General features: G+C 23.9%; 1 protein-coding gene across 4 annotated transcripts in view; it reads right to left on the reverse strand.

Annotated features, from left to right (window-relative positions):
* Positions 1-16093, reverse strand: part of LOC126901206 (pyrokinin-1 receptor-like) — a 44374-nt gene extending 28281 nt beyond the window's left edge. For 2 of the 4 annotated variants that reach the window (XM_050677541.1, XM_050677542.1), the window contains exon 1: positions 15797-16093. The gene's annotated coding sequence lies outside the window, so the exon portion shown is untranslated. Of the gene's footprint in view, positions 1-1340; positions 1608-1840; positions 2110-15796 lie in introns of those variants that run through there. The other 2 variants (XM_050677544.1, XM_050677543.1) reach the window with 2 other exon arrangements.
* Between the last annotated feature and the right edge of the window lie 956 nt (positions 16094-17049).

Below are 17049 nucleotides of genomic sequence, written 5' to 3' on the forward strand. Positions count from 1 at the left end.
GTAAAAAAGTTACTATTTTAAATCCCCCCAGTGAACAGAATAAGTGGTAGATTTCCAAAAAAAATTATATCAAATGAAAGGGAAATATCTAAGGTTTTAATACAAAAAAATATTATTTTTATTTGTTAATTTTTGAAAAAGTTATGGCAGTTTTAAGCACAAAAAACATCCCGATAAAAGGTAATTTTTATCGCAATCATTACATTTTTTTTTAATTTTCGACAGCCATTTGCACATAGAAGATAGATCGTCGGGACAAATTTTTTTTTTTTATTTTATAGTACATATAATAAGCTTTAATTTTATATATGTTTAAAGGACGCAGTATTTCCGGAACACTTTCAAAAGTTCAGTTGAAAAAGATCTATGTTTTTTACAATATTTCAAGTTTTGAACGCCCCCTATATAAGGGGAAATTGTCTAATTTTAATAAAATGTATTTCAGATGAAAGATGTACTTATAATGTATTTAGAAAAAAAAAAATTGTGCTGATACATACATTTTTCAAAAAGTTATAGCATTTTTAAGTTGAAAATTAAAAATCGAAAATCTAAAATTTTAACGCAAAAATAGCGTTTTTTTAACTACGGCAGCCGTTTAAATGTAGAAGAAAAAGTGTCGGGACAAATTTTTTTTTTTCATTTTGTAGAACATAAAATAAGCTTTAATTTGATATATGTTTGAAGGACGCAGTATTTCCGGAACATTTTCAAAAATTAAGTTGAAAAAGTTAATTTTTGTAAAAAAGTTGCTACTTTAAATCCCCCCTAATGAGCAGGTTAAATGATAGATTTTCAAAAAAATAATATAAAATGAAAGATAAATATCTAAGGTTTTAGTATAAAAAAAAATTATGTTGATTTGTTGATTTTTCAAAAAGTTATGGAAGTTTTAAGAAAAAAAAGTGAAAAAATTTCAAAAATTAGCGATTTTTAAATTTGTAATTTTTTTGGATATTTCCCCCATTTGCGGGGAACGAGGGAATTTTTTTCAATTTTTAAGGGTAATGTCTTCAACTAGATACGATTTGTGATCTTTTGACGTATTTTTGAAAGAAATCGGTCCAGTGAGAGCTGAGAAAAAGTGGCAACAGACATAAAAAAAAAAAAAAACACATCATAGTAAAATTAATACCTTCTCCGCTTCGCATCGAAGCTAATATCTTACTTTTTTAAAAGCTTAAATAATAATGTGTTATTGAGCTGTTGTCTTCGATAATTTTTAAGTATCAACAGTTATTTAATCCTAAAAATTAACTACTTATATAAGACATAATATTATGTAAACGGAATATAAAACAATAAATTATTTTCGTAAGAATAGGAATTGTCCAAATTACATATTTAAGAAAGTTGTGATGACGGTAGACTTAAAGGGCTCTTATCGTATTTTAACATCCTGACTGTCATGGTGATATTTTTTTTGAAAGTAATATTTTCCGATTCCCCGAGTTGGTTATGAACTCATCTCTATGTACGAAATGGTATTCAACATTCTGATCTCAATCCAAGCCAGTGTAGCTATATTATTTTATTTCTAAAGTATTTAAAATATTTGTCAACATTTAAACATGGTTTTCTAGAAAAAAAATCTTAAAATGTTGTCTCAAGTGATGTTATCATGAAAGTATTGATATATGTATATATCTTCTTTGATGAATATTTGTTTTGTTAAAGATAAAGAATTATACAACCATGTTAAATTGTTAGGTATGCAAGAATAAATTTAATGTTTTGTATTAAAACGTAAAAAATAAATCAATAGCGTATATTACAAAATGTTGGAGTACTTTTTTAGTACTGGCGATTTTGTATAATCAATATAATGCTAGTACTTTACCAGCACTGGCTGCCAATTACTAACTTCCAATACTGGAACAGTACTTAGAAAAGATGCCAACCATAATTACACTAATACGATCTAGCCAATGTCCAGTCGTCAGTACTGGTGTAATACTTCGACTGTTATCAATACTGGTACATTACAAAAATTTCTGCTTGGGTGAAGAAAATAATGACATTTTTAATTAGACCGGATAATATTTGGTAAGTTGAAATTCAAATCGTACTATTTCCATAAATAGTACGTTTTTCAGGAGATGTGATTTTCTGAAATCAAAAAGATATGTTTTGCACAATATTGTTATTTTTTTTTATAGGTAAACATTAATTTAAATGTAGTTCTTATCATTTCTAATTATAATTATAGTATTTATAAGACGTGTATAATTATTTTTCTATACAAAATTAAAAGTTATATAATGGAAAATGTAGATGGATAATGAAATTAATTAAAATAAATTACTTGGCATGTGAAAAATTATTCAAAATAATTTGACTTAAATATCGTTTTTATTTAAAAACCTCATATAATTATGCGTTATATATAATTTCTATTAGGTATTAGGTATACAAGGTAATCTGTTCATTACAAACCACTTGATTCAATTGGTAATTCTTAGCAATAAAAAAATGTATAGAAAATATTTACGTAACAACTTCATAGGCTCGATAGGTCGATAATAACTTTTAAACCATTGTTTCTAGAGTTTAATTTTTTACATTTAAGTAAGAGGAGGAGCGTAGCTGATGAATGCCTAAATGATACAAGTAAATATGACCCACACCCCGTCTATATTTAAAAAATATTGAACACTCTTGGAATACTAGTTCAGACTCTTTTCGGCTTGTAATTTTTAAACCTTAATTTAATTATTATTTAATATCTCAGCTAGCATATAACGTATAAGTTAGTAACAATAAAAAACATTTCACTATCGAGAAATATATATTGTTTTTATTTTTATTTGCATGCTATTGAATAATTCATGACAATCGGATCATCTGTATACGCATATGCACAGAAATGAAAAGATTATTTAAACCAACTCTAAAACTTGAAAAATGAAACAAATAAATTAGGACTTGGAAATAAATTCAATCGTAGTCATTTACTGTTTTAATCTAAAATTTATAAGCTTGTGTTTTGTCAGTTATATCAAATATGAAATTTCGAAATTTAATTAAAAATAAAATTATAATAATAATTATATATAATTAAAAATAAAAAATGATGTGTATAAACTGTGAGGCGAAAAATATTTTTTATATGTGTAATTTAAATAAATAATTATTATATCATAAAGTAACGGTATAATTTCTTAGGATTGTCAAAAAACTATTCTAAAATAGATAAATGTAAATTTAACTCGAAACAAAAACTTTTTGATTTAAATAAATGTATTCAGATTTTATTGAAATTCTATTTATTTTGTAATAAATTATATAAATAAACAACAAATAGTAATTAATTATTCATAAATCAAATCACGAAAACTATTTTTAAAAATTTACTGAAGTCTAACAAAAGTTATGGTAAAAAGGTGTTTTATTTCACATTGTTTCAATTAATGGCTACAAAAAGTAAACAAATTTTTTCTTAAAATCATTTTAGTACACATTTGGCTTAAGAAACTCTTTCTTTTTGTTAAAGTGTAATATATTCTACTTTAATGAACTCTTATGCAAAGTTTTTAATTTTGTTTATTGTCGTCTTGAAAATCAGTCAAAACTACAACGAAGTTTTATTTATTTTTCATTATTTTGTTAAATCATCAAAATTATTTACTTAAAGCCATACATATTTTTAATAATAAAATGTTAGTAATTTAAAAAGGAAATTAGATTGGTTATTTATTATTATTGAAAACTACAATAGACAATTTAGGTATAGTATAAATGTATCATTGGCGTATTCATTGGGATGATATGGGTGTCACATCCCTCTATAATTAAAATAATTTTCAGTAAAAGTATAGTTTTTTTATTTGGAGGGGGAATTGAATATATTTTTTATGTATATTATCCCAAAGATAAAAAGATAATTATGCTACTGAATTTTATTGTCTAGTGAATTAATGTACTGTAATTTTATAATACTTATTTTCCTAGATTCATCTTTTATTTAAATCTCTTTATATACTGATATTAAATTTCTATAAACTATTACACATAAAATCAAATAAAAAACTATCTGGCTGTGATAAAATTATTATCTTTTGTAAGAATACATAACTAAGAAACAGATTCATATATATTTATAAATCTTGTCTTCTCATTATGAACTTATCACCAGTCAGTATAAATTTTTATTAATTGGCTAAGAAACATAGTAATGTATTGTAACTGGTGGTATAAATTGAGAGGGATTAGGAGAATTAAGAGGGTATCTTCGCCCTAAAATGAAAAATATTTATATGCTGTTATATATTCTAAAAACTAAGTTGCACAAACTTGGATCCTTTCAAAGTGGTTAAAACAAAAATCATAAATGCATATCAAATATAATTCAAATAATAATAATAATTATTTTTTTTTGTATAAATATGTTAATGTTCTTTGTTTTTTAATATTTTGTTCATAAGCCTAAATAAAACATATGTGATGACTTCTCTATCTCTATTTTAAAACATTAACTGTCAATAACTTAATGTGTCCCAGTTTACAAAACCATATTTAGATTTTAAAATTGATTGAAACTGTTTGAAATACGTACGTCAAAATACTTGGCAAACCTTTATGTCCGGTAAAATACACTTGATTCAAACATAATCTGTAAATATTTTTACCCTTGAAAAGTTTTTGGGTACTTAAATTTTTTTGTTGATCTAACCAAATATATATTTTCCAACCTTCGTTAACAAGCTAAATATTTTATATCAAAATTATATTTATACAATGTGGGTCATATTTTTGATGTTTTACAATTAATCATCTATACAATATTCTATAAAGGTATGAAAATATTTTCTGTATTTAATTGAAAATCTAAACAGTATAATAGCAGTAAAATATACAGGCGTCTCCGATTTAACTGACAACGTTTATATTTTTTATCCAATTATCATTGAAATAAAATATTTTTTAAATAATTATTATTTTATTAGATTACATTCAAAGCATATTTTTTTATTATTTTTCATAAATTTTCATAATTTATAAATAGCCATTTTCAGCCCTTTTATTACAAAAAAATTTGATGGGTCGATAACAAATTAAGGACAAGTTCTTATCGAGCTAAAAGCATATAAATATAAAGAGTGGGTATAAAATGCGAGCAAAGTAAACATACACCAGTACGGAGTGCACTCATTCACGCTACATAATAGAGCGGGTGAAATCTCTTAAAAGTGGAAAACCCATATTTCAAAACACTTCAATTATTTTTTATGTCCCGCCTTAACTTCTATTGAAAAATCACGATTGTGATTTTCATATTAACCTTGAGTAATTTTTGCTTAATAATATAATGCATAATATAATTAATTTTTTTTTTAAATTATATATAACATTCTTTCTAAAAACTATTGATTGTGCCATAGAGGATGGTAAAAATTACATAGCCCAACACAACGGCATCGAACTTTGGTACCAACGCATAATGCACGAAGTATTACCGACTGAGCTAGGTAGGTTGCCTAATTGAATATTTAATTAATTTAAAGATATTTCAAAGCATTAAACATTGTTTTCCAATATCAAAATTTTATTATTGTTTAAGTGAAAATGAATAATTAAATTTCGTTTTATGTTTTGACTACTTAATCTCAATAAATACTTGTAACTTTGAAATAACTTAATTTTGCAATCTTTGTTCTCTGTATTATTGTTCCTAATAATAATAAAGGTACTAAAATATTTACAATGGAATTGTCAATAATTAAGAACTTGTGTCAATGTCTTTGTAAATTTAAGTGATGTAAGGAATAAAATAAATTTTAATAACTCATAAATTTTATTTTATTTTTGAATATACAATAGAGAAGTATAAGTGATCTGATGTAATTATTTGTTATTTTAAGTAATTAACTAAAATTATTTTTATGTAATTTTTTAACGTGCCTTGAATATACTGTACCAAATTAAAAAGTAATGGACCTTTTAACAATAAAAAACTTTGTTTTTTATGTAGTATAGTTTTTTTTAAATTTTACTATTTTAAGCTTGAAATAAAAAATAACTGTTTTCAGGTTATAAAATTTGTGAATTCTGTAGCTGACTAAAGATTAGATTTCGAAAAGTATTATGACCAAAATGTTATTAATGCATGACCCGAGCTTTTTTAAAGGACTTCGTATTATGGGTCCATAGATCCCCTTATAAGGACTCTGATTACTTCATTAATTTAACTTATTGTACACACACATCGAATCTCATGAACTAAAGTAATAATTTTTAGTTTACATAATTAAGAATTGATAAAAATTAAATATATTTTTTAAAAACAGTAATATCATATTGATTAACCATTTATATATAGAAAAGTTTTTAAACAAAGGAAGATTTTATTTGATTGAGCTGTGGTTGGAATGTTGAATGGTATTACATTCCCTAATTTTTAAATAGCTTCTATTAAAAAATAAGAGTGAATCATTCACTTGTATAACATAAATCTCTTACGTTTCTTAAAGGGACAAAATTGTTATGTAAATATATAATTATTAATGTAAAAAAAATTATTAAAAATATCTTTATTGCGTTGTTATGTATTGTATTGTATGTACATTATAATGTATTTAAGTATAATGATAGATAAAGAATATAACTTATGAATGTAAATAGTATGCGTACCTATTAGTTAGACTAAATGATGAACATAAACTTATTTAATAGTTAAAAATGCGGGTCTCATTTGAAGCATTCGGTGAAAACATTTAAATCGAAATAATAGATAATGATTTGAAATATTGCCAATAAACACATCATTCATTTAGTGTTATCTATAAATGATAAATAAATAGAAAAATAGTAAAAGAAAAATATAATAATATATTTTTCCTCCTTTTAAAAAAAATTAATCTACATTATGTAAATGAAAAATATGAATAATTGTATAAGATCATAATTGAACATTATTTTGGAAGTTTTGGTTTATTAAATATAATATTGCTTTAAAAAATGTCTTATTAAAGTAAAATACATACAATTTTTTTAATGAATACACAAAGATTTTGTTAATATATGTACTCAACAGAGTTTTAATAATATTGGTTTTAATAAATATTGGTTTTCATGTACAGTTAAAATTTAAATGACGTTTTATTAAACGTTACACATATTTTTTTAATTTTATTTCTGGTAGACTTGTTTAATTGAGTTTAATTTTATCATTAGTATTTTCAACAAACTAGTTATCAGTTTTTTTTTGGTTTTTTAATAAATTAATGCACGAATAAGAATTTTTTACGTATAATACTAACATAATGAAACTAAATTAGACAATCTATTAACATGTTCAAAAAGATTGAAGCATTTTTTATTGTTTTTAGAAAACTTCAAAAATAACATAAGAAATATGTGTATTACCTTCGTAATATTTTCAGCTGTTATTTCAGCTCAAATTTAAAAATATTGAATTTCAAATTAACCATATCCTGGTTATGTTAAAATTAAACAATTTTCTTTTTTTCAAAGGAAAGTGAACACAAGAAGACTTAAATTTTTAATAACATTAAATTGCTTTATAAGAGCTATGAATTTATAGACCTTGAGGTCAGCACGATGAAATTTCAAGTTGTTTTGGGAGTGCGTGATAAAGCTTTACATGAGAGGTTATTAAAAGTTCCTGAGTAAATACTTGTCAAAATGATTGAGAATTGTAAATCGTTGGAGATGACAAAACAACATCTTATAATACTTAACAATTTAATTTGACATTAAGTTAATGCTACTAAGAATTTCAATAAAATTAAATAAAATTCCAATAATAGTTTTAATCAGTGTCAATGATGAAGAGAATAAGTATGATTGCTAAAAGTGCGAAAAACATGATGGTCCACCCAAATGATTTGTTTTCTAAAAAACTTGTACACTTTGTGAAAAGTTAAACCATTTTGTGGTTAGAGAAACAATAATAAGAGACAAGTGAACAACATACAAGAAGAAAAATAAGAAGATAGGGTAAGCAATAACAATGATTCTGTTTATAAATTGTTATAATATATATATTAAAAATAATATTTTAATAACAAATCATTGATTTTAAGATTTAAAATCCAAGAACATTACTTAATTAAATTTAAATTAAACATCGGATCTAACATAAATATTATACCGCTACGTGTATTAAAAAAAATTAATTTTATTGCAGATATTGAAAAAAAACGATTTTAAAAATAAATGCGTATAGTTACTTTAAAATAAAAAAGCTGTATTATTATTTTAGTTTGTTAAAAAATTGAAATAAGAAAATGTTAAAGTAAGGTAGACAACACTGAATTTAGTATTTTGTAATATATTATAACATAACCTACCTTACACTCTTATATTGTTCATATACATGAACAGTTGGTTTTATAATAAAAAGTTGTAGTCTTATTAAATGTGTTATACTTAAACAAAATTTTACCTAGTAAACCTACGTCTCTTAGTTAATTTTAATAAGAATAATTACTAACACAATGCTGTAAATCATTTAGTCTGAAGTTATCCAATAAAATGATATTTAAAACTTATTATATTTTGTTATAACTTATGTATATAACTTTAGAACTATTGGAAGTTGGTTCAAAGTATGACTTAATTTCATTTTGCAAGTTAAAGTTTCTATATTATATGATACTTATCTACTATAATATGATACTTTTCTTCAGTCAATAAATTTTTCTGACACAAATTCAATAGCAGCAGTTGTTTTTGTAATCAATTTAAATAAAAAAAATATTTGGTATTCGATTTTTTCTTGAAAAAGGTTAACTTGAAATACATATAGCTGTATACTCACTATATCTTAAATAATAATTCTCGATTGAAATGTCAAAGAAAATAAACGATAGCAGTATATAAAGTATAAATATAAAAGGTAATGATAGAAGGTGAGGTGCGGGTGCTACAATTTTTATTACTTGATATATGTCGGCTTCACTCCTCCTCCCGCCTAGGTATAAAAATGTTAATAACTTTTAAAATATTAGTTAAAAAGTTTTTATCAATAAGTCATTTTCATAACTAGATAATTATCTAATAAATAATCTAGTTAATTATGTATGTTTCGATTTGAAAACATAAATCTAATACCCCTATAAGGCGTAAGGGATGAACATAAAAAATATTTCATGATAGAGAAATTAAGAAAAATATGTATCAAAATAAAAACATAAAAAAAGTTTTCAATACTATTTTTATTTCATCGAATAATCTGCTGATTCATTAAATTCTGATAATTTTATACTCGTTTTAAAAAAAGTTATAATAAAGTTGAGCTCATTGTTTAGGTTTTTATTTTTATTGATGTAAACTTGTAAAAATCATTTGAAATTCTAAATTAATTTATCAATTGTTCTAGCGTTTTTTCTATACTGCATAAATTGAATAAATATTCATATCTCACATTGGTACCCAAGTCATAATCTTAAATGTAATTTTCAGTTACGTTTGTGTACAATATAACATTGTCTGTTTTAAAACTCATTCTAGTTACGAAGAATTTACAGACCATCTATAATTTGTTGAACAAATTATTCATAAAATTATCCCTTGAAAGCTTATTTTTCTTAATTATTAGCTATTTTACTTAAAGTAGTTTTTTTTTAAGTGAAATAGTTACAAAATGAAGTTATGTGAAATAATTTTGCAAAAAATATTTCACTTCCAAATATGTACAATTTTATTAATTATTAGATGATAAATTCAAAAATTAATTATAACTTGAGATGTCAGGTATGAATAGTAAGAAAATGCTCTTTTCGCCGTTCTATTGTTGTCTGAACAATTTATAAGGCTGAAGTTTTCGAGAAATTCTTTTTCTTTGAAATGTGTTTTTTTTTATGACACATTAAGCTTTTTAGTATAATTTATTGTATGTAATTCAAGTGACACAACGATATTACATTTTAGTTGAATATTTAACTTAACCAACTATTATCCATCTGTTAATATTACTATTTATAAATTTCGTAAATACTTTCATCCATAATTAAAAATAACCTAATGTAAAATTAATAAATTATATTTTTGAATTTTTAAATAAAAAAAATTTGGATTAATTTTAGAAGAATTAAAAATGTTAATAAAATTAAATAATTGTTATTACAAAAAAAAATTGATGTAAAGTAAATGTTTATATCTTTTAATTTTAAATGTTGTAATAACACATTGCCTTTTCTAAGTGAGCATTGTTTTTAAAGATAAAAAGAAAGCCTTCAAAGGACCGAAGAATCGATGAATATAGTCATAATTAAATGAATAAATAAAGACACTACTGAAGTTTGTTGAAAACTATCACGAGAATGTCAAACTGAATTTATTGTCAACTTAATTGGCATTATACAATTAATTTTAACTTGTTTGTAATTCCGGAATTTATTTTTGAAATTTTACTTGTATAATTTAGCATTAATATTCATAAGTCAAAATATAATTTTTTTTGAAATTATCCGTTCTTAGGAAGTTAACTTATATGAATAATGAACTACCATATAAAATATTAATTAAGTAATTGTGACAATTAAAAAAATAATAATAAAAAAATCACATTATTATGACATACTTTTAAATTAAAAAAAAAAATATTTCCTTCATCTTATACATGAAAGTAGTTGTGGGAATAAATAATTTATTGACCAGTTTTATTTATGAATAACAAAAAAAAAAAAACGGTAGCACAGTGGGGTCGCGGCATAGTGGAGACATTGCATAGTTGGGTTCAGTCTAGATTTAATCTGACAGTGATTAAAATCACTATCATAAGAAACGCTTCGATGCAAATCTGTAGATAGTGTTTAATTTTAAAAAATTGATGGATAATTGCAAAAGCAACATCAACTTCTATTAAAATAAAATACAAAACCCATAATTTTCATACAAAAATAGCATATTTTTGAATATGGTAGCCATTTGCGTATAGAAGATAGGTCGTCGGGACAAATTTTTTTTTTTCATTTTGTAGTACATAAAATAAGCTTTAATTTTATATATGTTTAAAGGACGCAGTATTTCCGGAACATTATCAAAAATCAAGTTGAAAAAGTTATTTTTTGTAAAAAAATTACTATTTTAAATTCCCTCAGTGAGCAGAATAAGTGTTAGATTTTCAAAAAAAATTATATCAAATGAAAGGGAAATATCTAAGGTTTCAATACAAAAAAATATTATTTTTATTTGTTCATTTTTGAAAAAGTTATGGCAGTTTTAAGTACAAAAAACATCCCGATAAAAGGTCATTTTTATCGCAAACATTACATTTTTTTTTAAATTTTCGACAGCCATTTGCACATAGAAGATAAGATGTCGGGACAAATTTTTTTTTTTCATTTGATAGTACATAAAATAAGCTTTAATTTGATATATGTTTAAAGGACGCAGTATTTCCGGAACATTTTCAAAAGTTCAGTTGAAAAAGATCTATGTTTTTTACAATATTTTAAGTTTTGAACGCCCCCTATATAAGGGGAAATTGTCCAATTTTAATAAAAAGTATGTCAAATGAAAGATGTACTTATAATGTATTTAGAAAAAAAAAATTTGTGCTGATATATACATTTTTCAAAAAGTTATAGCATTTTTAAGTTGAAAATTTAAAATCGAAAATCGAAAATTTTAACACAAAAATAGTGTTTTTTTAACTACGGCAGCCGTTTAAATGTAGAAGAAAAAGTGTCGGGACAAATTTTTTTTTTTCATTTTATAGTACATAAAATAAGCTTTAATTTGATATATGTTTAAAGGACGCAGTATTTCCGGAACATTTTCAAAAATTAAGTTGAAAAAGTTAGTTTTTGTAAAAAAGTTGCTATTTTAAATCTCCCCCAATGAGCAGGTTAAGTGTTAGATTTTCAAAAAAATGATATCAAATGAAAGGTAAATATTTAAGGTTTTAGTATAAAAAAAAATTATGTTGATTTGTTGATTTTTCAAAAAGTTATGGAAGTTTTAAGAAAAAAAAGTGAAAAAATTACGAAAATTAGCGATTTTTAAATTTGTAATTTTTTTGGATATTTCCCCCATTTGCGGGGAACGAGGGAATTTTTTTCAATTTTTAAGGGTAATGTCTTCAACTAGATACGATTTGTGATCTTTTGACGTATTTTTGAAAGAAATCGGTCCTATGAGAGCTGAGAAAAAGTGGCAACAGACATAAAAAAAAAAAAAAACACATCATAGTAAAATTAATACCTTCTCCGCTTCGCATCGAAGCTAAAAGTTATATATAAAAAAAAAGAAACATGATAAGTTTAACTAAAACAACGAAAATGATAGGAACAATAAAAAAATAAGTCAAACCGTCAGTATACCTCCAACTTTGAACCAGTAAATGTCGCTCCGATCATAAACTCTACAACGAATATAAGAGAGATATCATAAGTACTCTTAATAACTCGGACAACGTTTTGTCATAAATTAATGTATAATTATTTTTCAAGTGTATGTATTCAAATTTTTTTATTAATCATGCAGTTTTTTCTTTATTTGTATATTTAAATTACTATAATGGTCATTAATGTGTTTATTTTTAGCTTTGGTGTGTTGTTGAGAAGTTATTGGTTTTACTTTACTGTGTTTTTTTTTATATCCAGCATAATATTACACCTGCTCCTACTGGCCAAATTTTTTTCAACGATATGTCTTAAACGTAAAATGTATCTAGTTGATGTTATCAACGACATCATTTTTAAAAATACCCCTCAGTCTCGATAATAAAGAGAAATTTCCTCAAAATTTACAGTTTTCATAAACAGTCAATATTTTGTAGAATAATTAAAAAGGTAAAAAAATCGTTTCATCATTTAACATAAATGTTAGTTTTAAGCATATCGTATTGAACAAGATCAAGCAGTTTCATTTTTAAATTAAAAATTTGGGATTCACCATTTTTTGGTTGCGACCAATCCATGTGTTCTCAAATAATTTATCAATAGTGTTAAAATAGTTGTAGGGTCTAAAAGTTTTTCAAACTTCTATATTACGTTACCCAGTGGTACAAATGCTAGTAAATTTAACATTTTTGTTGTATAGAAAAATTGGGATCTTCACCATATTTTGCTACAAGTCCAGCGTTTTGAATTTGCCGCTACAATACCAGTGAAAAATGAAAGAAACACCTTTTTAAAAGGATAAATATCAGAAGAAATTTTTTTACTATATTTATTGTCTCTTAAAAATAAATGAAATTTAAAAATAGCTTGGAAAAATAGGGTATATGATATTTCAGTTTTATAGATTAAAAGAATGTAAAAGGATGGTAAAACATTAATAAAAACATTTAAAATATATTTTTTTTATTTAAATGAATTACCTATTTCTAATATTTAAATTGAGCGTATTTTTCGTAGATCCCTTTAAAATAGTTAACCCTAAACAAAAGTTGTGTATATTTCTTAAAGTTGCAACTTAAGTATAGAAGTAATCATTCAACACATTCATACACATAAACATATGGCTGTGACAAAATTTGTTAGATATGTAATTTAACTTTTTTAAACATACAATTTGACGATTTGTTAACAAAAAATCACTTTTACTTCGATTGCTTATATTTGGTCATAAATAACTCATGTTTATTTGTTTTAAATTTATATAAAACATTATATTAATCAATATAAATTTATATATTTATTATGTTGACATTTCCGATTAAAATTACAAAATTTTTTTTGTACTAACTCAACTTGTGCGAGTTTATTTCAAATAAGAAAACTAGTAAGCAAACATAAATAGAATTTTGAGTTATTAAGTACTTTAAATCCAGTACATTTTATGAATTATTTATAGAAACGTACCAGGGTGTGTAAATATTGTACTTTCGTTGTTTAAAAGAGAACAATTCTACCGTAAAAATATGAGTTATCCTAAGGGTGTTTTTTTCCTGATAGTATAATTGTATGTTAAAACCATATAACATTTTTTTTTTCAATTAATAAAACGAAAAATCTTGTTTTTCACTAAACATGCGATAAATATAAATGTATCATGATTGTTGTTTTCTATTATTGTAAGTTATAACGAGGAACTTAAATTCGCAGATATTAAAATAAAGACGAGTACATTTTACAGTGTAATCATTTTTATTCTTATATAAGCGGCATTGAAATTTTTGAAATGTTTTATACTAAATTTAGATGCAATTATTTTTAATTTTTAAACTTAAAAATGTTTTCGAAACTCATGAAAAAAATATCGACAGTATTTTAGGTATTTTCCTATCATTTAGCATACTTTTCTTTTTAATAATTTCCCCTTTATTTTAATTTATCAACTTTTGTATACAAAGTGAAAATTTACAACTTTTAAGAAGAAGTTTTGAAATTGTCCAAAAAGGTATGTTAAGTTTAAGTTTATATTATTACTCTAAGTTTAAAAACAAACTATGCTTTATGTTTAGTTGAATATAACTCTAAGTATGTTTTGTAGTAAATTCTCATTTATTAATTTTATTAAATATCTTTATTTGAATAATTTTTCTATTCAGTTTTTTAGAATATTATTTGAATATTTAAAGCGATAAGTTTTGTTTATTATAGAACTAGATAATATACATTTAGTTTATAGTTTAGTTTTAATTGTTTAAGAGATGGGCAATAATTGCCTATACACTCAGACTTGATCTATTGTGCGCATTTTCTACCGAATTATATTAATTCGGTTTTTCTACATAAGTGTTTTCATCGAAATTTTTTAGTTTTTTTGTCATAACTTAGTCTGTAATAGACAGAAAATAAATCTGAAGTTATTTCCAAAAGCTGATATGTCACTTTTAGCAATTTTTTGCGAGATCAAAAACAAATTTAAAATTTCAATGTCTTATGGAAATCAATGCTTTTGAAATGGAAAAAATAAACTTTTCCAATAAAATTGAATCGTAATATTTTGTCGTTTGACAGATGAAATCCTTCTCTACATAAAATAAGTAAAATATCTCAAAATCTATTTTTGTCATTTATTAAACTGTTTTTAATCAAAGATCGATTTCAGCAATCTCTGTTGCTTGTTTACGTTTGTATAGCTAATTAGTCTATCAATAAATCAATCATCCAAACTATTTAAACGTTTTTAAGGCTTCCTGAACTCTTCTAAAAATTTAACTCCCAATTGTTACACTTGTATAAATTCCCTTTTCTGTTTTTTTTATTTAATAATATTGAAAAAACATTCAATTTTCATTTTGACGTGAGCATTTAATTATAGAAAACAATAAAATACAAGTAGAATTTTATAAAAATGTAATCGTACATTATAATAGAAACACGACACCAAATATTGGAGTCGTTTTAACCTAAGTAAATGTTACCGAAAATAGGTGAATGAATAAACTTAATATTTAAAGATAAGAAAACAATAACATGTAATTTGAAAGAAAAGTGAAATTCTTACTTATATTGCAGAAAATTTAGAGTTTTATTTTCATGTAATAGGACTGAAGTTTGATGTATAATTCCAATAAAATAATTTGTGTTTTTTTAATTTTTTCTATATTCACAATAGATAATTACATTTTGTATTTTTATTTGTATGCTATGTATTTTAATAAACAACATTACTTCAATTAAGTTACCTTATATTTGTTACGATATTTGATTAAAAATAATAATTTTCAATAAAAAGCAAGTTAATGTTATTTATTAAATGCTCACTGTTGAGCTTTGTACAATGATTTCGTTTTTGTTTATCAACGCAAAAACCAAATAATCCAATTGATTTAAAGTAGAATTTTTTATATACAAAGTGAGTTTGATACTAAAAATAAAATGTATTGTTTAAGAATAAGATTACTTAAAAATCTTACTCTATGAGTAGTACTTACACGGAAATGCTGTTGTTTTGTTAGGTTCGGATGTGAAACGTCTGTTTATTGGCTATCGATATTCTATTTATTTACTCATTCTAAATAGTATTTTTTTACACACTTTGTCAATTAGTCTAGGCGATAGTGGTGCACTAAACGTATCTAATCAAATGTTAACGGCAACAAGTAACGACACTACGCGACTGTAGACTACTGACCCTCAGTACGCCGAAAACGTAAGGCGATTGACACGCTTGCGGATACTTGTACAGCGTTTGATTCGCAATAAACCGACCGGCCTCCGCGTGCGAATGGAACTGCAGTTGCTTAGATAATTGAGAGCACGTGCACCGTGTTTTTGTAGGATCTGATTCAATGTTGTTTCCCCTAAATATGCCTACTCCTTCTTTTCGGTGACGTGTAAATTGGCGTTAACTAAGATACACTAAAATCAACACACACATGTATATTTGTTTATTTAATAATTATTTTTATTAAAAATTAATATTTCTTAAAGCAATATAATGGATAAAATTAGTTATTTTTTGGTATGGATCATATTACTATTATTTATTAATAGTTATTACATAAATATATGTAACACAACCATGCGATTGTACGAATTCTTGTTTTTTTAACATCAATTGTATTCTTTGATATGGTGACTATAGTTATCAGGAAATATTTTAGTTATTAAAGTGACATTTTTATGAAAAATAATATTATTAATGCGGCAATATAACTATAATTAGGCTCTCCGGTAACAAGTAGTATAATTGTAACAGTAGCATAGATGCATGACAATTTATTTGCCGTGACAAAGATATTGACACAAAATAGTAAAAATAATTACTGTTACTTATAGAATTATAATTATATAAGTAGATATGATTATCATTATTTAAAAAAAGAACATTTTTTGTTTAAATCAAAATTATTTTTATGTAATTTTTTAAAATATATTTTTTTTTATATTACAAACAGACAAATATCTACGTATAAATTATTCGTATTCAATATATAATATATAAATTAAATGGGACCACATTATTGTATATATATATATATACACAATAGAATAACCTTTATTATCATATAAAATTTGTATATTTTTCAGGATTTTTTTGCTATCTCTAAAATGGCTACCTAACATGCAAAAATAATTACCTTAAAATTTAGATTTATTTGAATAATCCATACCACAAATGTGTTAAATTTTGAATTTGCCCATTTTTAGAAAATTAACATCAATAACTTTATATACATATATA

The sequence above is a fragment of the Daktulosphaira vitifoliae genome, unplaced genomic scaffold, assembly GCF_025091365.1.
Source record: "Daktulosphaira vitifoliae isolate Bord-2020 unplaced genomic scaffold, ASM2509136v1 Scaffold_3, whole genome shotgun sequence".
NCBI classification, from domain to species: Eukaryota; Metazoa; Arthropoda; class Insecta; order Hemiptera; family Phylloxeridae; genus Daktulosphaira; species Daktulosphaira vitifoliae.